At 50.7% G+C, this 24,402-nt stretch overlaps 1 long non-coding RNA gene across 1 annotated transcript; it reads right to left on the bottom strand.

Moving 5' to 3' along the window:
• Positions 1–297: 297 nt before the first annotated feature.
• On the bottom strand, positions 298–13,972 carry LOC122462058. Its single transcript, XR_006284397.1, has 3 exons — positions 13,787–13,972; positions 4,115–4,247; positions 298–2,902 (listed from the first exon to the last, which is right to left on the bottom strand). It is a non-coding gene; the product is annotated as an uncharacterized LOC122462058 (long non-coding RNA).
• Between the last annotated feature and the right edge of the window lie 10,430 nt (positions 13,973–24,402).

Below are 24,402 nucleotides of genomic sequence, written 5' to 3'. Positions count from 1 at the left end.
ACGCAGGATGACCGCACCCCATTCCTTCAGGGACAGCTTGAGGGGCCTGTAGCAATTCAGAAAGCCACTCCCACTGAGCTGCCTCCCACAGAAACAACCCCATCCAGTACCCCTAGCAAAACAATTCCCCGTTCGCCTCCTGGTCACTGGGAGAGCAACCACCAGGCCCTACCTTTTATGGCCAACCTTGCTCACATGATCAGTCATATGACCACAGACCCTAGAAGTGCCAGCTTTAAAGGACTGAAGCCCTATACCAGCTGTGATGAGCCACACCTGCGCTTCCCAGACTAGTGCCCTATCGCAGGTGGCTAGTCTCGTGGGATCACGGAGCTGGTTTGCTTTTGTTCTTTAGGACAACCATTGAATATCATAAAATGATTACAAAACCCCACAACGATGGGTGATTTCCTGCCTCTCCTCTCTGTAATTCAGCCACTGCTGGCTCGCAAACACCAGCTGCGAGAACCCAGACTCCAGGGAGTCCCAGCTGTCTGGCTGCCGGAGTTTCATAGCTGCACATGTGACCTGCTGGCTATGCCACAGGCCAGCTACTCCAACTAGGGATGGGTTAAGTGTGAGCATCTAGGGCAGAGACCGGGTGTTGAGGTGGTTTTTTTCTATTGCTCTTCCATCCCCCACTGACTCATGTAACAAAAAAGCCCCTGCTGTATAGGACTCCTGTAGAAGGCATGCTCCTGGGAGGTGCTGAGAGCTATTGATGGCAATGGGCAGGGAGGATGCTCAGCACACCAGAGGATTAGCCCTCAGGTGTCATGCAACCCAACTCTGGTCCTCATGTGAATGATGCTGTCCTCGTTAGGGGCTGGAAGGGAAGGACTGCAGCTCTTGGAGATCATACTTGGGTGCGCCAAAGCTAAAAAGAGCGGGAGCAGAGCCAGATGAGGTGGGACAATGACCCCGAATGGAAGGGGCGGGTGCTGTATCCCAACCTCATGCCCCACCAGTACATGAGCGACTGCTTCAGAGAGCTGAGATTGGCCCTGGTATGCCCCCCTCCCTCTGCTTGCAGGGGCTGGGAGAGGCTGAGATGCTGCGGAGGTCTCCATCCCCTGCTGACGGCCTGGGGTTGATTTGGATAATGAATGCCAGATGCTGTCAGACTGGAGGGGGAGAGATTCTCTTTGACAAGCAGCAGCGAGGAGCCGGTGGAGCATGAAATTGGCCAGTCTTAGCGTTTCTCCAGGCTTCTTAATTGCCCGGCATCTCGCAAGAGGTGGGGGAGGAGTGCGGGCCCTGAATTTAGACCCTGCTCTGAGCAGTGCAGTCCCCACTAGGCCACTAGCATAAGAAGGGGGGGAATAGAACCCAGCTGCGTTCCCTTCCACCAGACGTCGCTGATTACCGCAGCTCTCCCCAAAATGATGCAGCTCCTGCTGGAGGCTTCTCCTGCCCTCCCCTTCACACGGGGGGCCGTCGCTGCAGCGTTCATTGGTCCCAGGATCCAGGGCTCGGGCTTTGGTTGGTGGAGAGGGGTGTCTGTCTCTTCAGAAGGATCCACATTGTTTGTAACAAAGAGGAGCCCAAGCACATTGCTCTCCCCACCGCCACCCCCGGCTAACATGCGAACCCACAGACGGCCATGCACACATCACCGAGAAATGTACCCAGCTACGGGAGACACAAAGATATGCACACGGTGATTTGACATGTGCACACAGAGATGGGCAGACAAGCAAGACTTCACACTTGCACACACAAACCCAAGCGGACACCTAGAAAAGGCACCCATACACACACACGCGTGCACAGACACACCAGAGAGACCTTTTGTTGCACACGGTCGGTGCTAGACGTCTGACTCTGTTTGCATGCCTTGGCCCCGGACATTTTTGACATGGTACGCACAATGTATGGTGCCATTGCGGGCACCAGCCCAAAGTTTCTTCTCCAACAAAACTCCTGCCTGGAGCAAGGGAACAAAACGGAGTCACGCTCCCAGAGTGGAGTGATTCCCAGGCTCGGCATCCACTGAGCCCAGCACGCTGCCGGGGAGATCCCTGGGGTCACCGCCACTCCCTGTGGAGCCATCCCATCTGCAGCCGCTGGCCCAGTGCCTCACCCACCAAGCCTGTGCCGTGCTCAGCCCCAGCCTTCCAGCCCAGCGTCCCCTGCAGCGCTGCCCTCTTGAGCTCTGCCCCGCCAATGGGACGCATATGGCTGTGGGCGCCACTCTTCGGACAGGAGGTATGAATCCTCATTGAAGATTTACTGCCCCACCTGGCTTGAGTGTCTAAGCAGCCGCTTCAGGCTCAGAGGATTTGGTGCGTTATGAGCACAGGCCATTCATGCCCCGCATGAGAAGAAGTCAGCGAAAGAAAGCAGGAGAAGTCAGGGCAATTCAGCAGCAGAACAAACACTTTGGTCCCGCCACGTGGTGTTCTGGGCACAAAAGCCTCTGTGGGGAGCCGGTGGGTTGGAGGAATTTCCCCCTGCTGAGTGCAGTGGAAAATGGAGCCATCACACTCTCGGCCTCCCTCTCTTTCTCTCTATTCACAGTCCGTTTCAATAACGTTATTGGCCTGACAAGCGAAGAACGTGTTGCCAAAGTTAATTCTTCAAGTGCTTGTGTCTGGGATCCGTTTGCATGAGGGAAATGGGGGCTGTCTAGTCATTCAGTGTGTTTCTGGGATGCAGAATCAGGCCCTCAGTGTGTCTGTCTGCCTTTGGAGTTTCCTTCTATCGGCCATTCCTTCCCTGAAGCTCTGGAGAGGGTGGGCCATGACCCCTACCTCTTAGTTTTGGCATGAGGAATGCTGACTCCTTTCCGGTCTTTGGAGGAGCTGAGACACCACAAAGCAAATCACCAATGCCTAACAGTGAATGTCAACTTGTTTCCTGTGGCATGAGTGGGTCGCCCTGGGAGAAGGGAGGCAAGATCCTGGCATGGGAAGCAAAGGGGGAAAGACAGGTATGCGTCGGTCGCATGTTCTCTTCTCTAAATGGGATTGCTTTAACAGGAGGAAGGGCTGTCTAGTGGTGAGAGCAGCCTGGGAGTCAGGACTCACAGGTTCTGATCCTGCACCTCTGGCATAAGCTTCCTATTTGACCTTGAGCAAGTCACTGAAACAATCCGTGCCTCAGTTTCTCCACATGTTAAATGGGAGTCAGGGCACCTGCTTCACAGAACCTGTTCTACGATGCAGAGTAGGATGGAAAATGCTTTTGATGCAGGACCAGACCAACCTCATGAACCATGGATCGGTCTGTTCAAATATGCACAAATGGTCTCTTGGCCATACTGAATCTTTCACCCAAAAGCCTGGATTGAGACAGATGCTATTGATGTTGTGCCCAGGGCATCTCATGTAACACCCTGTTCTGATCCTCACAGTTCCTAGCAGAACAGCTACACCCCAGAGGTACTTCCATGGTGAAACCGTATCAGGTGTCGAGTAGGACTACCCTTTTGCATGGAGCAACAGAGGATCCTGCGCTAGGCCTGGGAGTAGAGTCCTGTTGACCGCCATTGGCTCACAAGCCAAGGGAGGAAAGGAGGAAGGTAGGAGAAGCAGCAGATATGAGGTAATGGGGTGCCCACTACTAAGCACTTGATCTAATCTCCACTGAAGTCAATAGGACTCTTTCCATTGACTTCCAAGAGCTTTGGATCCAGCCCTAAGGCCCAGATTGATTCCAGTGGAAGTTTGGAGCCTAAATACCTTTGTGGATCAGGCCCTGAATGTCCCTGGCTCCATCCCAGCCAATATCTCTAGCTGCCCCAGGGCAGGAGAACATGCTTTTTTAATCAGCCCCCAAAGAGGCTATTTTCACACACTGGGGCTGTCCCTCAGGATCACCAGCTAGCTACTTAATGCAGCCAGGGGAGCAGAACAGGCAGATGGGCTAGACCCTGAGGTGACTCCTGGTTTTAAGGTTGATGTGAGCAAGGCCCATCAGGAATGACCTTGTCCACAAAGGATGCCGGGCGGGTGGCAGAAAGTGATGGATTATCCTAAATAACCCAGCGGCTGGTAATGGACCATATGTCACCCTAGCCCAGAAGGCAAAGCGGATGGGGGAAGAGGAGGTTAGCAGGGTCACGGGCCTCACTCAAATGGTGTTCACTGTTCATGGTTTGTGAGTCACTCACGATCTGGAAGCACGAAGCAGACGCTGGTGTCTCTGGTTTCTTTGGGGGAGCAGCTGGTGGGGAATCTTCTGGTCATCTTCTGGTTCCAACGGTGCCCCAGTCCTCCTTCGCTTCATCCATGGCCCACTCCTGCCTGGGGACAAGGACACAAAAAACAAGTCCGGCCCAAGCAGGAGTGGTAGCATCCCCCTTCCTTCTGGGCTGCCATGCCCATCCTCCTCCTTAGCCCAGCCCCTGTGGCAGAGCTGAGTTTGATGCTTCTCCTCCTGCTGAGTGGATTCCGCACCGGCCACCAGTGCTGCTTTGAGCTGGCCAGCCCAGGGAGCGTTTTGTGTTGTGCTGCCACCGACCCTTGGAGGACAATTACAGCATGTTACTGTTTATCATGGAATTCTGCAGCCTGGCAAACCACCTTCCTCCCCTGTGAGCTGCCCAGCTTTGATCTCTCTCCCCTGAGATCAGATTAGGTAGGAAGGCTCAGGCCTAGACCCCCTACTGCAGGGGTGGGGATGCATTGCCCATCCTTGCTTACAAGTATGGTTCTGTCTAACCCGGGTTGCTCATTCCATGGCAGAGAAAGGCCTAAGTAAACACCTAGAGCTTTGGGAAGTTTGGGTCTGGATCCAAATGCTGGAGCTGTAGTTAGGAGACCCACTTCTTGGACTTCCAAATCTTCTCCAAGGCAAGGGAAGGTGGACTGTTGATATCCTGGCTATTTCCAACAGATTTTCCACTACTGTTACTTTTACCTGCTGCCTTACACCCGGCATCTCAGGGGCAAATAAAAGAAGATCTTAGGTAATCAACAAGCCTCAGCAAAGAGGAAATAAAACACCCTTCGAAGTGCCAGATTACATAGAAGGAAATAGGTTTACTTTGTATTTTCCTGATCTAATAACTAATTCCCTTTCACTCTCCAATATGTTCTGGATCCCTGGTCATAAAGGTGAACAGCAAAGCTAATAAATACACACACACCCTTTACACATCACACTAAGAAAGCCTCCTGCAGTCATTTCACACGGTTTTTCCTCCTTGTTCTTTACATTAGAAATAGCAGGTCCTGATGACTCCCTCTTGCCTCAGAGACTTTGGCAGTCCCTGGAGGTGGGAATGGGACAGCTAAGGAGAGTCACTCTTGAGCTGTAGCTCTCTGGGTCCCCAGCTGATGAGGGAGAGGATATTCCATGGGGGCGATAGCACCACCGTCTTCAGATTGAGATTAGTTGATTGTTTTATGGCTGATTTTTCTAAGTGCTCCGTAGATACAGAGATCAAGATACAGAGAGCTACAGCCACACACATTTCCTAGATCTTGCAGTACACCGCATGAATCATCCTCAACCAGCAGAGACATTCTACAGCCCGGTTCCTTCCTACATGGGAAGACTCCCACCTCTGCAAAGAAAGGTGCAGCAAAGGGGGTGTGTGACTCAGCCTAGAGCTCTGCTCACCCCATATTCCTGCCTGTGGGTTAAGGAGCATCCGCCCCTCAAGCTCATTAACAGTCATCTAGCTGACTAACAGGTAACAGAGAACAGTGCTGGAAAACTACTGTGTTCAGGTGGGAGGCCTGGCAAAGCAACAGTGCTGCAGCAGGCCTGTTTTTCTTGGTACCCATTGCCCACGGGGCCGGTTCGGTGCTAGAGGTGAGTTGTTCAGATACCGTCAGCCCAGTGGGACCTGGGGAGACCCCTGTGTGGCACAGCTGCAGGGCCAGGGCAGCTGTCACTGCCCTTTGAAAAAAGCAAACGTGGCATGCTTAGTGACTCAATACGGCTTTAGATACCTGTGACCCAGGGACATGTTGGTGCCAACCGCCAGAGGTGCATGGGGATTTACAGGCATCCCCTGGGTCCGATGTCTCCGTAACGGCCTGCTAAAGGGTGGGTGTGAGGTCTCTACCAACAGCCAATAATGCACTCCTCATCCTAATCATCGCGAAGTGTATGTACAGATGATATCTAAGGAGTTATGTATCCCCATCCCCGCTCAAAACTATGTTCTTAAGGTAGGTAAGTTAAGACGGGTCACCAGAAGGGGATCGACAGGTTCTGTTCAGGCAGGGGGTAGGAGACACTTATCTCCCTGGCTAACCATTGTGTATTGTGAGTCTTACCATCAAATCTTTTTGCACAGGGAGCCACCAGCTAATCAAAATGGCGAAGTCCACAAGAGATCACAAAAATCTACAGGAAGGAACCCACAGCAGCGGGGAGGGGATGTATCGTTTACGACTAGGATCGAAGAATTAGTCTGGTATAGCAGGAGCATGCCAGCGAACACAGAGTCTCCTTCACCTAGGGTAGGGGGTTCTCAACCTTTTCCTTCCTGAGACCCCCCTTTCCGCCCCCCCCAACAGGCTATAAAAATCCCACGGCCCGTCGTGCTGCAACCACTGGTTTTCTGCGTATAAAAGCCAGGGTCAGCGTTGGTGGGGGGAGCAAGCAGGGCAAGTGCCTGGGCCCCACACCACAGGGGCCCCGTGAAGTTAAGTTGCTCAGGCTTCAGCTTCAACCCTGTGTGGAGGGGCCTGGAGCCCCGGGCTTCAGTCCCATGTGGTGAGGCTTCAGCTTCCTGCCCTGGGCCCCAGCAAGTCTAATGCCGGCCCTGCTTGGCAGCCCCCCTGAACCTGCTCGCAGCTCCCCAGGGGGCCCCGGACCTCTGGTTGAGAATTACTGACCTAGGGGACAGGCAACCGGCATGCTTGTCTTATGACTGGAGGAGCAATGCCAGTCTGCTTGTTAAACTCTAGGAGAAAGACGTTGGGTGAGCTAATCTCTATGGGACAAGGAGCATCTTGCCAGTTAAGCCTAGACTCTAGAAGCCACGTTATGATTTTGTGGCAGACATAACTCATTGGTTCCGCCTACTTACTCTTATTTGAATCTCTGCTCTTGTTTTCACTCTAACCAAATCTAAGTGAGGAGTGCTGCGCGGAGCAGGGAGCCTGAGGAGTAACTGGTAAGCTGTGGCACACGGTTCTTTTGGGAATGGCAGAGCTGGGAATGGTGAAACAGGGGCTGGACGTGCCCTGGTTGGACGCTCGGAGGGGAGCCTGTTGCTTATCTGCAGACACACAGCAGGGCCTCAGACTGAGAGGGGAGCGCTTGTGGGGCCCGTGGTTGGTGGAGCCAGGGAGCTGGCCCCCCGCAGGCACAGACAAGGCCTCTTCGCACTAAGGGCAGGTGGTAGTGAGGTGCCTCCCAGCGCTGGGTACCTGGGAAGCCTAGCACCGCCTAACTGTAGACACCCACTTTGGAAAATTTTGGCCTTGGATTTTAAGGTTCATCCAAAAGACCCAAACCCAATAAACTGCCTGATAGTCAAGTGATGACTCCTATCTGCTCTCTTTCCTTCTTTGTGCTTCCATCCATAGACCTCATCAGGCTTCATGAGAGCGTGCAGCCTCAGCCCTTTTGACAGAGGGCAAAACTGAGTCCCAGAGAGGTTAAATCACTTACCTAAGGTTACACAGTGATGCAGTGAGAGAGCCGAGACCAGAACCCAACTCTCCTAACTCCTAGCCACCAGACCACGCTGCCCCCATGTATTTCTGAGATCCTAGTGGAGAAAAAGCCCTGTAGAAATGTAGATTGCTACATTACTTACACAACAGTTCTACAAACAACTGATTGATACTCAGACCAGACCCTCCAGCTAGGGTCTTGGGACATGCACATGGCTGTTTTTGCATGGGACGGAGCAGCACATCAGTGACTGCACTGAAAGGTCTGTCTGCCGGCTAGGCCCTGAAGCAAGGCGGGGGCTGTGCGTGCAGAGGAAATGCAGTGTTAGTGGAAGCACTGGAGCATCCTGTGGGAGTGGCAGCCCCATTTCCTTTGACACCACTCTCTAAAGATGTGCTGCGTTCCCAGCATGGCCTGAGGCAACCAAGAGCAGTCGTGACACAGCTGGTCCTTGGAAAGGCTGTTTCTGCTGCCAGTGAGTTTTACAGGCTTACAAGAAAATACCACTGCACAGTAACAGCCAGAAATTCTTTGGGGGATATCAAGTCACTTCAGGACATAATTCACCTCTCTTCGTGATTGACTATAAAAGCCCTTTGTTATATGGCAGCAGCTGGGCTTGCATTGCAGCGAACACTGTATTTATCATAGAAATCCTCTCCCAGTATCCAGCCCATCCTATCTGCTTATGGCCAGAATTCACATAACATACCGGCTCTAGTCCAGCTGGGGAAGACGAGACACAGAGTCGTTTGAGCAGGACTATCTACAGCAGAGCCAGGAACAGAACCAAGAGCTCCTGGCTCCGAGTCCTGTGCTTTGACTGTGAGACCAACCTTCCTCTCCCCAAAAGCACCTCTTGGTGGGTGTTTATCTGTGTGTGCAATTGTACGGCAGCCTGTGTGCTTATGGCAGGAGTCTCTGCCTCGGCTGGCTGCGTTTTCAATAGAAATAAATAACCACATCTGTGTCTGAGCAGGCGTGTGCACCTGTGTATACCTGGATATGTATTTTGATCCGTCTGCCCACATTTATCCCTGAAGAAGTACGTGCACCGTTTTGGTTTGGAAGTACCTATCTAAAAAAGAGTGAAATCTCTCTCTCTCTTTAGCCTCAGTATCCAACCAGTAGAGTATAAGCAAGATCTGTGTACGTGTGTATGTGGCATGTGTGTGTACACACGTTCTCTGTAGGGGGTCTGTGTCTATGTACGTGTGTGTGTTCTCTGGTATGTGCTGGATGCATACACGCTTTCACATCCAGAAACATGCCACTGCAACAAAGCTACGGGGAGAGAAAATCAAAAAGGAAGGAGAAATGAAACAGAGTCTCATCTGTCCCGCCCAGCCTGGCTATTGACATGGCTTAGCAGAGTTGTGATTCTGTGCTGGAAGCGAGTCCAGAGGGCTGGTTGGGAATAAGGAAGGGGAGAGAGAGGTGGGGAGGGGGGGACAGTAACCGGAGAGGACCTGTTTTGAATGCTGACAAATGGACTCTTTTCACTGGTGACAATGGAGCCATCCATGTGGAACCTGAGATAAGGGGGAGCCAGGTACTGCAGGGATCTGCATGCCAATGAAGGGGGAAATCTCCCTTCATTGCCAGCATTCTGGAATCAGACACAGGCATGAAAATAATGGGTGCCGGCCCCTTGGGCAGAGTCCGGGGGGGCGGGCAGGGTTCATGGTGACAGATGGACACACCCTCTGCAGCCATGGGGTGCGGGGTCTAGGTTATGGAGGACAGGGCTCTTCCGCACTCCTAGTAACACCTGGCTGTGTTTCTCTAGCTGGCTGCACAGTGCATGGCATAGTGGGCCCACCTGCTGGGATCAGGAAGTTGCTGTGGGTTGCAGAGAGGATGCCTTCCCCAGCGTGTGGATAAATTAGGAGCTGCAGCCCCTGACGTTCCCCTTTTGATGAAGCAAGTCAACTTTCAGCTCTAAGGCGCTCATAAAATAACAGCCCAGGAACGAATAGGCACGGAGCTTGATTTCTCCTGCCTTCCATCACCTTAGTATCTGGCTACCTCCCATCTAAACTAGATCAGCAACAGTGAAGTCTCTACTGGACTTCATGGAGTCTCTGGCTCCTCTCCTTTTGGCCCAATCCTGTCTACCCCTCCCCCAGGCAGAGGAACTAATGCAGGGGTGCCAGACACAGGATGGGAGCAGGATTCCACGTGTCTTCCCGAGGGTTGCACACGCCCCGCAGCAGTGCTCTTCGTGAGTTCCCGGAACCCTGCTGGGCCTGCGTGCAGGGGGATTGCGTGGGCCAGGCAGGCTGGGGAGGCATCGGTGGATCAATCATGGATTCCCCCATCCTTTCTGCAGCTTGTGGAGAAAGCATGGTGCAGCCTCGGGGGCTATACCAACTGCCAGAGCAGCTTTGGAGCAAAGGGCCTTTTCCCTCTCCAGGGCAGAGTCCAGCTAGTTAGCTCTTAAAGGAAGATGATGTCTGTCTGTATCTGTACAAGTTTCTTCATGCAGTTGATAGATTTCCACTCCATACGGCTAAATGCAGTGCCTTGCATAATGACAGGTTTCAGAGTAACAGCCGTGTTAGTCTGTATTCGCAAAAAGAAAAGGAGTACTTGTGGCACCTTAGAGACTAACCAATTTATTTGAGCATGAGCTTTCGTGAGCTACATCCGATGAAGTGAGCTGTAGCTCACGAAAGCTCATGCTCAGGTAAATTGGTTAGTCTCTAAGGTGCCACAAGTCCTCCTTTTCTTTTTGCGAATACAGACTAACACGGCTGTTACTCTGAAACAGCTCTTAAAGGGACATTTTTCAAATGGGCGGAGAAGCTGCTGGTCATACTGAAATCCACTCCCTAGTTACTACCCCATCCAATCTCGTAGTGGCTGGGGCTTAGCCATGCTTTCCCTTCAGATGTCTGCTCCGTTTGTCCCACTCAGCCAGGCCTGTCTCCTTATCCCATTTGGGGTCCAAGAGTAACTCAGCCAGCCTCACTGTACCCAGCTGGAACATCAGCGGGCACTTTGCCTGGGCCAGGGGGACTGAGCAAGGACTTTGGCGCACTGACAGATACTGCAATCAAATACACATGAAGGCGCTTTCCGCCCAGGAGCGCCTGCCCCTGTTACCCAGGCCAGCTCCTGGGATCAGACACCAGCAGTGTGACTGAGGAGGGCGTTAGAGCTGCATGATTATTATGGAGGGGAGGGGCCCTGAAGTGGTGGTGGGACTTGGCAGGTGCAGCAGCCACCGGCTGCTAGGCCCACGTGTGCGGTTGCCTGTGCTCTGAGGATGCGGCATCTGGAAGGCCCTGTGGTGGCTGGAGCAGCGGCGCTGTTTATTTAGCTTGCAAGGCTGCTGCCATGCATCTGGAGAAGAGCTGAATAGGGCATTGTTTGGGGAAGACACTCCAACTTGTGTTCTCGCTGAGGCGCCTTTCAGCAGCAAAGCAAACAAACCTCTCTGCTCTGACAATCTCCCGTTAGAATCAGGCTCGCCATGTCACTGCCTTACCAGAACAGACCAGGGCTGGATTACAGGCAAATCAAAGTCTAGTTACCAACCCATCCCTAGAATACACCACTGATCTTTCTAGTCAAGTAACCCACCTCGGGCATGGGCCAATACCAGGGGCTTCAAAAGCAGCAGCAAAACCCATAATGCTCCTAAATTTGGCTATACAGCTCTCTACCATGGAGGAGCATTTCTTCCCAACTCCAGCTAGTGATTGCTAGATGCCCTGCAGCATGAGGGTTAATAGCCTTTTTAACTGTATCCTAACTAATTATTTTTAGTCTTATAAACATCCATCCACTCTCCAACCTTTCTGAGGCACTTGTTTTCATTATATCCTGCAGCAGTGAGTTTCACAGGTTAATTATACATGGTGCTAAAATGTGGTGCCTTGTAATTTGAACAAGCACTACTCCCCTGACTATGTGTTATTGGGAAGGGTAAACAGAAGGCACCAGATGGCCTTCTCCTGGTTTCCCAGGCCCTATTAATCTCCTCTCACTCCTCTTTTCCCTACTCACTAGCCCTAGACTTTAATGTCTCTGTGTAAAGCAGCAGCTGAGTCCCTCCTCCCCATCCCTCATTTCCATTGCCCTCTCCTTCTGCTCTCATGCAGCACCCCATGAAATGAACAGGGGATTGCCTGGGAGTTCCTGAGGGTGGAATTCAGCCCATGGGTCTGTTCTAGCCTTCTGGGCTTCCTCACAATCCTCCCTGCTCTAGCCTAAGCAAAGAGATTTTTTGCCATCGGCAAACATGGCTCCCTCCATCTTCATCCTCTCTCACCTGCCCTGAGTAATTACAGGGCCAAACTGTGTCCTTGATCTTCCCTAGAGCTCCTCTCCTGCTCCATTGGCCAAGCAGAGGTGCATAGGCATTCTCCTGGGCAGGACAGAAGGACTCAGAGTCCAGTGGGGAGTGTGCGGTCTAGCCCTCCTTCCACCTGCTGACAGATGCTTCTCCAGCCCCTGCTGCCTTGTGCTAGCTGGGCTGCATGGGGAGGGTGTTAGCCAGGCCTCTTTGGAGCTAGAGAGTGCAGTCAGGTTCCCTAGCCTGTGCCCTGGGGACTGCTGGGGTCAGCACTGCACCTGCATCCTGCCCAGTGCTCCATGTCCCTGCTCTGCCCCAAGCAGGACAAACCGGATCATCTACTCAGATGTGACCCATTCTGCACCTAGTGCTGGTCTCCGGGGCTAGAGCAGGATGTAATCAATAAGATGGATATCGGTCCATGCTGCAGCGCCATGGGTCAAATCCACCCCCTAGTGTCCAGCTTGAGCCTGGGCACAGAGAAGGTGCGGAGGGGAGCAGTCCTTCCCCCACCACACACCATGAAGCCATCCCAGTGAGGCTGCCCTTTGTCCCTAGTTTACCTTCTCGGCTGGGGGGAAGAGAAGGGAATCTGTAGCATTGGGGCTCTGGCCCTGCCCCTCTCCTCTGCATGCTGGGGAGCAGGAAGCCACCACAGAACTGAGTTCTCCATCACACAGAGGTGAATGGGGATTATGCACCCTGCACAAGTCCCTTCAACTTCTCCCTGCCATTCCCCAATACAGAAGAACAGCATCCATTCTGCAGCCAAGGACCCCGCCACAGCCACAGAGTTTAGGGCAGGATTTGAACCTTGCTGTTTCCTCATGAAGTCATATACACACAGACAGTATGTGAGGGGCATTTTCAAAGAGGAAAAAAAAAAACCCCAAACGATCTATGCTAATCACTGAAACTACGATAAAACAGCTAAAGACCCTCTAAAATTCTAAAGCTATTTACAACGATGAATTTAAAGGGGTCAGAGACGAGGATGCTGAAAGTTCTGACCTGGACCATGTGGCGGTGAGAAGGAATGGGAAATGCCCGACCCGCCCTTTATCACCTCAGACAAGGCAAGTCAGGGCACATGCACAGACCAACAGACACTACTGTCACATTCTCCGGCTCCTGACGCATGGTGCGCATGTGGAAACCCTCAGTGGAACACACTAGGGACCGTCACTTGAAGAAGAAGTCAGAGGAGCCATTTTCAAAGCTAGCCTGCAGAGCTGGGCTGAGAAAGGGAGTTCCATTTTGCAGAGGACTTTGATATTTCTAAGTTTGGTTTCAGCCTCTTTTGAAACACCCTCCTCCTCCCCCAAAAATATTGAAGTTCTCCCCAAGAGAAAATGGAACCCCAGCACTGGGGCAATCCACCTGGCAGGCTGTTCTGAGTCACATACCCTGCAAGCTTCCCTGCAACTCCAAGGCAGTCTGGCAGGTGCGCTACCAAGGAGCCAGGAGGGCAAGAGACCAGGCAGGTTTCCAAACCCTGTCTGGGTTGTGTTGGAACTTCAAAGTGAAACCAGCACCATCCAGGTTGACAAAGCAGCAAATTGTGCAGGTTTGTTTGGATCAGAATTTTTCCAGGTAGCTCTAGGAGCCTGTATGGAGCTAGAGCCTGAAAGGATCAGGATCTTTTAGTTTAGAGAGGTGACATGATAGCATTATAAAACAATGCATGGCATGGCTGCATGCCCCCCCACCCTCCTGCAACCTGGTGCAACAGTAGCTCCACCTCAGTTTCCATCTTAGGTGTGAGGCTAGTCCTGCAACAGGCCGACCTTCCCTCAGGGAGGCCCCATTGAGTAGCACTCTCTAGTCAAAAGAGCATTAACCAAAAGGGTATTGTATCCTGGCTGGGTTGGGCTTCCCCCTCACTCAGAGAGCACTGACCTGGACTTTCTTCCTCAAGGCCCAGCTCCTGCCAAGTCACTGACCATCAGGACTTCTTTCCTGGAGTCCATCCCCCACATTGTCTCCTTAGGTCTAGTGTACAGCCCACCTGCCATGGGGGAGAAAAGGGGGAAATTAGCTTTCTCCCACAACTGCCACAAGAGCATTTACAGCCCTCTCCTAGCATGATTTTTCCCACCTGAGCTCTGCCAGCCCTTTCTGAAATCATCCAACCCTTCCCCAGCTGGGTCTGATAACTGAATTGGACAGCTGAGCCCCAGCTGATCAGGATTAGGCAGGGGTAGCTCATCCATCACAGGGCAAGGCTGAGCCCTCCCTTCAAGGGCCGGCCAGCCTGTACCAGAACACAAGAAGAAGGGGACATTGCACCAGAGTGAAAACCAGTAAAAAGAAACAAACACCATTAACCTGCGGGACTCACTGCCACATGATATCACTGAGAATTCAAAAAGGGATTGGAAGTAATAATGAGAGTGAGACTATCCACAGCCACAATGTAGTTTAAGAGATAGAGCCCCTTTATGGTATAAGCTGACCACTACCTAAGGGGGATAGGAAGAATCTAGCTGTATAGGCAGGTTATTCCGTAATTGTTCGCTACAGGCCGCCTCGCACATTCCTCTGAAGCATCTGGTTCTGGCCACTGTCAGACAGGATACTGGATGTCTGGCCCAGCCTGGGAAGGGAGTTCCTATGGTCATAGGATTTCATATCACAATTGGGATTTGCACCAGCACACCTGTGCTTGGTAGCCTGGCACTGTGCTAGCAGGCAGATGGGGACAGGTAGCCTGCAGCAGTAAGTGCCTTTCTCTGATTTTTGCACCACATCCAGTGTGCCCTGGGTGGATCTGCATGTCTCCAGATCTCAGGGGCGAGTCAATGCTCCAGTTTAGCTCTCGCAGTCAGCAGTGTCACCAGAACATATGGTTGTGTCTGCCAGCAGGTGGCCAGACGCAAGCGCATACATAACCAATAAGTGGAGTCTCCCACGCAATGGCTGGACCCGCTCAGTTTGTGTTCCTAGTGGAGACGTGAGCGGGGACGCTCATGGTTCACAGCCAGCACATGGACCAGATGTGCCAGAAAGGCAGACTCCCTCCTGCTGAGCCAACAGGATCGGTGCTAAGCCTGCCCCACTCAGCTTCTGCATAGCTACATGCCCCATGTGCTCCTGTTCATGCATAATCCTGAGGGATCACAGACTCAGTTACATGCATTTGGCCCAGCTGTAGCTCATAGGTGGCAGAGGGAAATGAAACTCCAGGCAGATAAAACTGGGCACCATTTAATCCAAGATTCAGATCTGAAAGGTGATGCCCGTCGAATGCCACATCACCAGCTCTGTCTGTCACTGCCAACTTGCATGGGCCATGTTAGTTTGGAGAGGTGTGTGTGGGGAGACAGCTGCCAATACGATTTCTTCCTCTTCACTGCTTGTCTCTCTGGGCCTGATTCCCTACTACCTTGTTAGTGACACCTGTGCAAAGCACACAGAGTAGATCCGCAACTGAACCCCTGTCATGGCTACTTTTGAAATATTCTCTTTGGCCCCTATACTTTACATATAGGTGCAATGCCTCTTATGGAATGTATATTAACTATATGGGACCAAATCCTCATGCAAAGCTCCAGCTGACCTAAATGGGTTTGGCATCTGGCCTGGTGAGAATTTTGATGGTTTATCCTTTTCAGGTTTTTGCCCATTGGGAACAGACACATTTCCTAGGTAGGCAGCAGTGTTAGCTCAATGCCAGAATCCTCATCTCGGGCCAAGAAAAGAGTTTCCAATGTATTGAAGACTGATGGGTCCTTAATTTGAAACCAGGCTACCTCACCCGGGAGTCTTGAGCTAAGCACTAGCATATTCATTACAGCTCCTAACCGGACAGCGTGGGTACACTGCAAGGCCCACTCTTCCCTGATGCTGTCATTTGAGCAGCACATCCTCACTGGCTGATGGGTGGATTCCTTTAGTTTGCTTTTCACAGCCATATTTTGCTCCCATGCCTGGAAGAAACTGGCAAGCACTGGGCGTTTCCATTTGAAGCTGTGGCCATTGTTCCGGCTGTACTGCACCGCTGGGGTTTGATGAAGCCTGAGCTGAAGCCTGCACTGAAAGCAGGCCCTGCAGTTAGGATTTGACATTGACCGGTGACCTTGGAGAATGTTTCTCTCTGAAGTTATTGCAAGGGAATCATCTTCTGAGCTGCTCACCTTGCGGATTTGTCCGTTTGATGGGAGAGACAGCCTGGCTGGCATGATGTGACAGTTCTAATCAGACTGTCACATGAGCCACTGCAAACAGAAACTGATTGGTCTTTTACCAGCACTACCTCATTCTAAGCACCCATCCTTACACCTATGTACTGGAAGGTGAGATCAATGAGCCAGGTTCCTTAAGGGGCTTTGAGTCAGATTCTCATCTAATTCGTGCCAGTGTAAAGCTGGAGTTCATCCTCCGAAGTTAGTGGAGTGGCTCCAGATTTACACGAACGTTACTGAAAATCTGACCCTTTGTTCCTATTGTGACAGCTATGGCATTGTTGTGGGATTGTATTTAATGGCTCTGGGGAGGCGGGGCGGGGGAGACATGGCTAATATAAACCCTGGGAAGTGTTATGAGCATCAGAGGACTACTTGAAACAATGTGAACTTCTGAAGGTAAGTGGATCTCTCAGGAACTCTCTAAGGCGGGTGTAAGCAGAAGTAACCGCTTCAGTTATGCAAGAACTCAGCCTTGAAGCTTCGCCCTGAGAAGGTGCCTTTGTCTATGAATTACCCTGTTCCCAGGATCAAAGGCCCAAACCGTAGAAAGGAGCACCTCACAGCTTCCTGGGAGGGGTCCTGTTCTGAGCCAAACGTGGTGTTATGAACTTGTAACCTAGGAAAACACCTGGGTGGGGTGTAAAGGATTGATCACCTGCCAGGGCCTCTTGCTGGAGTTGCGGCAATCTCCGGTAAGCTTATTAGCATGCATGTGGGTGCTTTCATTGGGTTTAATGTGTTCTCTGTAATGCTTTCACCTTAAGAAAAAACGTGCTTGCTTGGAAAGAGCCGTGTGGTCACTTTCAACTGTGAGCAATTGCACGGCTTATAGCCTCTGAGGAAGGAAGGCCCAGCAGGAGTGGGGAGGCAGTTTGACTTGCTGCGGAATGCACAGTATAGGTAGGGAGCCAAGCAGCCTGGAAATACCCTGGTCAGTGGGGGAGAGAGATGCGGGTCTCCACCCAAGAGAGGTGACGGCTTGGGAGCCGGGATCCTAACAAAGGGGGGCCCTTACTGGACCACGAGGGAGAATACAGGGGCGGTTGCCCTGACCTGTGACACCAACCTCTTGGATAATCCTATAGTACAATGAGCAAAGTGGGAAGTTAGCGGTGTAATCCTTAACTACTGGGACACATTTATAGTATACACCATCCCCCCGGAGTACTGGGAAGTCATACGCCTTAAGTACATCTCCTTGGACCATCTGTAAATGCAGGGCAGCATGTCAGATCAACTGGTCCATATGATGCCTGCTGCATCTGCCAGACACTACCGCATATTCCACCAACCAACAGCTGGATTCTCTGGACCAAACTCTGTTCTCAGTACATTGCTGTGACGCCCTAGAAACTCTATACACATCTGTGCAGAAGAACTCCAGGGTTACACTGAGGTGAATAAGGACAGAATATGGTATATTCTGTGTGCATCCTGCATCACTGTGACAGAACCAGGACCCTCCTGGGCCCCAGCAACTACACTGCCAGGAGCTATACAGCAGCTCCGCCTTTCCCGAGCCAGTAGGAGCGTTGATAAACTTCTCTCAGCTGGAAGGAGTGCTTCGCTTGTCTTACACTGTCCTGGAAATGTCATGTTTTAAATCAAAGCTGTTTTTGGGTTATAAGAACACAGAGCAGTGAAACGACAGCATTTCTAAGGCTGGGGTTTTATTTGGCCCTTGTATATGTTTGAATTGGATCAGTCATTTTTAAGTAACTTATTCCTTCCTTGTTCAGACTTCACACGCCAACTTTTAGCTCAGACTGAAGTTCTATGGATGGGTCACTCCCAGATACCAGGGTTTATGATGGAAATGTTGGCTGCCTTTGGTGCCACACACACTCCCACATGTCAGCTATATCGAGAGGACAAGATGGTGAGGTTTCGCTCCCTATTAGATTTATGTCAGGGCTTGGGTTCAAGGGGGAACTGGGGATAGGGTTCAGGTGGGGGTTTTGGTTTCAAGAATGCAGAAATCTCATTAGATTAGCTAAAAGAAAAGGAGTACTTGTGGCACCCTAGAGACTAACCAATTTATTTGAGCATAAGCTTTCGTGAGCTACAGCTTATACTCAAATAAATTGGTTAGTCTCTAAGGTGCCACAAGTCCTCCTTTTCTTTTTGCGAATACAGACTAACACGGCTGTTACTCTGAAACCTGTCATTAGATTAGCTGTTCCGGGGAGATTTCTGACACTTTGGGTCAACACTGCACCAGTTCTGGGAATATTTCAGGCCCACGCCAAAAGGAAGAAGGAAACAATTCCCACCCAGTATTAGTTCTGACCCAGAACCAAAGGCACCAGTGCCAGTTCAAAGCCTGGGACTAGAATCTGAATCCATCTGGAATATGAAGGGTTGGGATTCTAGCTTCTGCTTTTTGCTGATAGCTAAGATTATCCTCCCCTGTTCTTCTGAGGGGAGTGTGGTATATTTGGGACACGGTGTGGTGGGCGGCGGCTGGGAGTGAAGCGAGCCGAAGCACTCTGCTCTGCAGAAGTGCTGCTTGCTCTCTCATCTCAGTCACCTGCTGCCTTTTCCTTCAGCACAGCCCTTTCTAAAATTCATGCATTTTTTATAGCTCTGGTTCCCCCTTTTGTTCATCCCCGGGTGCAGTAGAGCCGAGCGGCTGTGTTAGCCCAGTGCTGCAGGACGGGCTCTGATCTGCTAGCTGCCTTCGCAATGGAGGCAGTATCGAATGTGCCACAAAGACAGGCGCTGTGTAAACAGCCAGCTGGCTGGGGAGGTGGAGAACCAATGCAAAAAGCTAGAGGTCTAATAGGAACGCCAGCCACTACCCAGGCACCAGTCCCACAGCCACTCTCTCGCTCCCTGAGCTGGGCAGTGGAGTATCTTCAGGTCCTGGTGGGGAGGAAGTTGCCATGTGATGCTCAACAGTGCCCCCTACGGAGAACTGAGTGTTGCAAGGTTTCTGTGGAAGTCCAATTCACTCCTCCTTGGCTGGAAAGGTCGTGACTATAATGCATTGCGTGGGGGGTGGGGGGGGCTGGACAATGAGGCAGGTACAGTGGGGTGCAAAGGGACCCCCAGGATGCCGAGGGATTCTAGAGTTGAGGGAGGAGGGGAGGAGTGAAAATACATTTCCTTTTATGGCACCGGCCTGGACCTCTCTCCCCTCTGCTCCTTCACTGACTGGCAGAGATTGATACGAATGCAAAACCCACTCTTGTCTGAAGCACTGCCAGGCTCCCTTGACCAGCATGCTGGGACGCCCAGCTCCAGCAGGGGAACCTGGCACAATGCTGGAACAGCCACCTTCCTCAGGCCACCAGCCAGCACTGGTGTCTGTCCAGGCAGGGATTCACGGCCAGCCATGCCCTTGCCCAGGAAGGTCATGGCCCTAGGGGCTGAGCCAGCTACTCTCACCTCCTGACAAATGAAGAGAAATAATTGTTCTGGATTTTCGTTTCCACCCAAGCCTGTTGTTCCCCTGCACCCACTAATCCCCCTGGCCAGGGAGGCTGAGCAGTAAAAGGACTCACAGCAGGGGATGGGATGTTGGCTGCAAGGAGACGCTCTCGTTAGTGCGTGGGCAGGATCACACACTGCACACAGGAGCCCACTGCACATTTCATGAGGAGGGGGAGAACGTGACTTTAACTCACCTTTGCACCCCTGTCCGCATATTCTCAGGCTGCTCCACTGCACCAGATATCAATGGCCCCCACGGCCCAATACAGCAACCATGGATTGCCGGGGCATAGGGAACCTCTGGCTCTCTCCACCAGCAGCTGGAAAGACCATCAGAGGATCGGATCCCCTACCTCCCTGCCTTTCTTGAAATAGCTGCTTCGCTGCACCTGCCGCACTCCCCTCAGCATACCCTGGGAAAGAAAAGGAGAAGAGAGGGGCAACAAGATAAACGGGGGATTTGCCGCCATCACAGTGAGACGGCTTCTTCGGAGCAAGGGCAGCAGGTTTCCTGCTCATTGCTTGCAGCTCTGCCTAGCAAAAGAGCCAAGAGCTTGTGCTGTTTGAATCACAGTGGCCCACTACTCTGCCAGACAGGGACAAGATCTTGCCTGCACACAAGCTTCTACCAACTTAACTACTGCACAGACCCCTGCACCCTTCTCCCAGCTAAAGGCCTCTCCCTGCAGGACTAGGCTAGGTCCGTCCTAGCTACCACTCTGCTTCATTTCGTTTTAAATGATCAAATACTGTACATTGCAAGGTAAATTATTGAGCACTGAGTGAAATGCCCTGTTCCTCAGCCCAGAGGTTGCAGTGTAAATAGTTTCAGAGTAACAGCCGTGTTAGTCTGTATTCGCAAAAAGAAAAGGAGTACTTGTGGCACCTTAGAGACTAACCAATTTATTTGAGCATAAGCTTTCGTGAGCTACAGCTCACTTCATTGGATGCATACTGTGGAAAATATAGCAGATGTTTGTTTTTATACACACAAAGCATGAAAAAATGGGTGTTTACCACTACAAAAGGTTTTCTCTCCCCCCACCCCACTCTCCTGCTGGTAATAGCTTATCTAAAGTGATCACTCTCCTTACAATGTGTATGATAATCAAGGTGGGCCATTTCCAGCACAAATCCAGGGTCTAACAAGAACGTCTGAGGAACGGGGGGAGGGGGGGTAGGAAAAAACAAGGGGAAAATAGGTTACCTTGCATAATGACTTAGCCACTCCCAGTCTCTATTCAAGCCTAAGTTAATTGTATCCAATTTGCAAATGAATTTCAATTCAACAGTCTCTTGCTGGAGTCTGGATTTGAAGTTTTTCTGTTGTAATATTGCAACTTTAATGTCTGTAATCGCATGACCAGAGAGATTGAAGTGTTCTCCGACTGGTTTATGAATGTTATAATTCTTGACATCTGATTTGTGTCCATTTATTCTTTTACGTAGAGACTGTCCAGTTTGACCAATGTACATGGCAGAGGGGCATTGCTGGCACAGGATGGCATATATCACATTGGTGGATGTGCAGGTGAACAAGCCTCTGATAGTATGGCTGATGTTATTAGGCCCTGTGATGGTGTCCCCTGAATAGATATGTGGGCACAGTTGGCAACGGGCTTTGTTGCAAGGATAGGTTCCTGGGTTAGTGGTTCTGTTGTGTGGTATGTGGTTGCTGGTGAGTATTCGCTTCAGGTTGGGGGGCTGTCTGTAGGCAAGGACTGGCCCGTCTCCCAAGATTTGTGAGAGTGTTGGGTCATCCTTCAGCATAGGTTGTAGATCCTTGATAATGCGTTGGAGGGGTTTTAGTTGGGGGCTGAATGTGACGGCTAGTGGCGTTCTGTTATTTTCTTTGTTAGGCCTGTCCTGTAGTAGGTGACTTCTGGGAACTCTTCTGGCTCTATCAATCTGTTTCTTCACTTCCGCAGGTGGGTACTGTAGTTGTAAGAATGCTTGATAGAGATCTTGTAGGTGTTTGTCTCTGTCTGAGGGGTTGGAGCAAATGCGGTTGTATCGCAGAGCTTGGCTGTAGACGATGGATCGTTGGTGTGGTCAGGGTGAAAGCTGGAGGCATGTAGGTAGGAATAGCGGTCAGTAGGTTTCCGGTATAGGGTGGTGTTTATGTGACCATCGTTTATTAGCACTGTAGTGTCCAGGAAGTGGATCTCTTGTGTGGACTGGACCAGGCTGAGGTTGATGGTGGGATGGAAATTGTTGAAATCATGGTGGAATTCCTCAAGGGCTTCTTTTCCATGGGTCCAGATGATGAAGATGTCATCAATATAGCGCAAGTCGAGTAGGGGCGTTAGGGGACGAGAGCTGAGGAAGCGTTGTTCTAAGTCAGCCATAAAAATGTTGGCATACTGTGGGGCCATGCGGGTACCCATAGCAGTGCCGCTGATTAGAAGGTATACATTGTCCCCAAATGTGAAATAGTTATGGGTAAGGACAAAGTCACAAAGTTCAGCCACCAGGTTAGCCGTGACATTATCGGGGATAGTGTTCTTGATGGCTTGTAGTCCATCTTTGTGTGGAATGTTGGTGTAGAGGGCTTCTACATCCATAGTGGCCAGGATGGTGTTATCAGGAAGATCACTGATGGATTGTGCTGGAAATGGCCCACCTTGATTATCATACACATTGTAAGGAGAGTGATCACTTTACTTAAGCTATTACCAGCAGGAGAGTGGGGTGGGGGGAGAGAAAACCTTTTGTAGTGATAAACACCCATTTTTTCATGATTTGTGTGTATAAAAACAAACATCTGCTGTATTTTCCACAGGATGCATCCGATGAAGTGAGCTGTAGCTCACGAAAGCTTATGCTCAAATAAATTGGTTAGTCTCTAAGGTGTACAGCTTTATTAGTGCTTTAACTGAAGGAATGGGGCTGCTGGATCCTCAGCGAAAACCGCTTCCCCTTCTCTGCTTGTTTACGGTGTTAGTTGATCATTGAGATGGTCATGGTAGGAAACCCATTTTCCTTTATTTCATAGTCTTTGAAATGAGCCTATTCAAAAGATCCCCCTAAAAAACATCTTCTCTGAGAGACAAGGCAGGTGAGGTCATATATTTTCTTGGACCAACTTCTGTTGGTGAGAGAGACAAGTTGCATCCGATGAAGTGGGTTTTAGCCCACGAAAACTTATGCCCAAATAAATTTGTTCGTCTGTAAGGTGCCACAAGTTTCAGAATAGCAGCCGTGTTAGTCTGTATCCGCAAAAAGAAAAGGAGGACTTGTGGCACCTTAGAGACGAACCAATTTATTTGCGCATGAGCTTTCGTGAGTCTCTGAAGTGCCAGAAGTACTCCTTTTCTTTTTAAGGTGCCGCAAATACTCCTCCCCCCCTTTTTTTTTTTTTGCTGATACAGACTAACATGGCTACCACTCTGAAGCTTTAGAGCGTCACAGCTTCTAGAAGCCGGAACAGATTGTTTAGCATAAGCAGTTAATACATTCTGTACCAGACCATTCAAGGTGAAGTGGCCCATTAACACCTTTGCAGGCATGTGACAGAAAAGGGGTGGTTACTGGATTACAGATTGTTGTTATAAGCCATAAATCCAGTGTCTTTATTAAGACCATGATTTTTAGTGTCTAGCAAAGTTATGAATTTAAGCTCCCAGGCTCCTCTTTTGAAGGTGTTGTGCAGGTTTCCTATGAGGACGAGGACTGAAAGGTCAGATATGGAGTGATCGCTTTGTGAAAACTGGTCCCCTACAGGCAATAGGGTGTTTCTTTTATCATTTTTCTGTGTGAGTTCACTCAAGTGGGTAGAGATTATCTGGTTTCACCCATGTAGTTGTTATTGGAGCATTTAGTGCACGGATGAGGTACACCACATGTTGTGATAGACATGTGTAGGACCCCTGGATCTTGAAAGGTGTGCTATGGGCGGTATTGATCATCATAGGCATAGCAGTGGAGATATGCCTGCAGGTTCTGCATCTGTTGTTATGGCAGGTTTAGTGCTGCTTTCAGTTGGTGGGTCCTGGTTTGTGGGGAGCTTGCTTCTGATGATGAGTTTGGTGAGGCTGGGAGGTTGTTTGAAGGCCAGAGGAGAGGGTTTTGGAAACATTTATTTAAGGATGTGGTCCCCATCAAATATGGATTGTAATTGTTTAATGATGCCCCGTATGGATTCCAGTTGGGGTGGGGGTGGGGGTAGGTGACAGCTAGGGGTGTGCAGTCAGATGGAGGGAATTTCCATATTGAAGCAGGTTCTCTCAGGGTGGTTGGGTGGTCTGTTCCATGATGCAATCTACTTCTCTGGTGGAGTCTCCTTGTCTGGTGAAGGCAATTTAAAGTGTTTTGAAGCATGTATCCCACACTTGCTTCTCGGGGCATATTCTGTGGTACCTGAGTGCCTGGCTGTAGGCAACAGATTTCTTGGTGTGTGTGGGATGGTTACGGGATCTGTGAAGGGAGGTGTGGTGATCTGTGGGTTTCTTGTATGTAGTTGTCTGTAGCGTTCCATTGCTGATGTTGATGGAGGTGCCCAGGGAAGCTGATGGTGGTGTGGGAGCCTTCTAGAGAGAGTTTGATGGGTGGGTGGTGGTTGTGGAAGCTGTGGTGGAATTTTTTGAGGGCATTTAGGTGATCTGTCCATAGGATGAAAAGATCATCAGTATATCTCAGGTGTACCACTGGTTTCATGGTGCATTTGTCCAGAAATTCTTCCTCAAGATGAAGAGGTTGGCATACTGGGGAGCCATCCTAGTACCCATGGCTGTTTCCATGGTTTGGACAAAGTGTTTGCTGTTGAATGTAAAACGGTTATGGGTGATGATGAAATGGATGAGTTTGGCAATGAGTTTGGGGTGGATATCTGAGGGTTGTCCATTGTCTTGTAGATATTTGAGGCAGGCAGTGATGCTGTCATTGTGAAGGAAG

The sequence above is a fragment of the Chelonia mydas genome, chromosome 10 (assembly GCF_015237465.2).
Source record: "Chelonia mydas isolate rCheMyd1 chromosome 10, rCheMyd1.pri.v2, whole genome shotgun sequence".
In the NCBI taxonomy this organism is placed as follows: domain Eukaryota; kingdom Metazoa; phylum Chordata; order Testudines; family Cheloniidae; genus Chelonia; species Chelonia mydas.
This window is presented reverse-complemented; position numbering and strand designations above follow the sequence as displayed.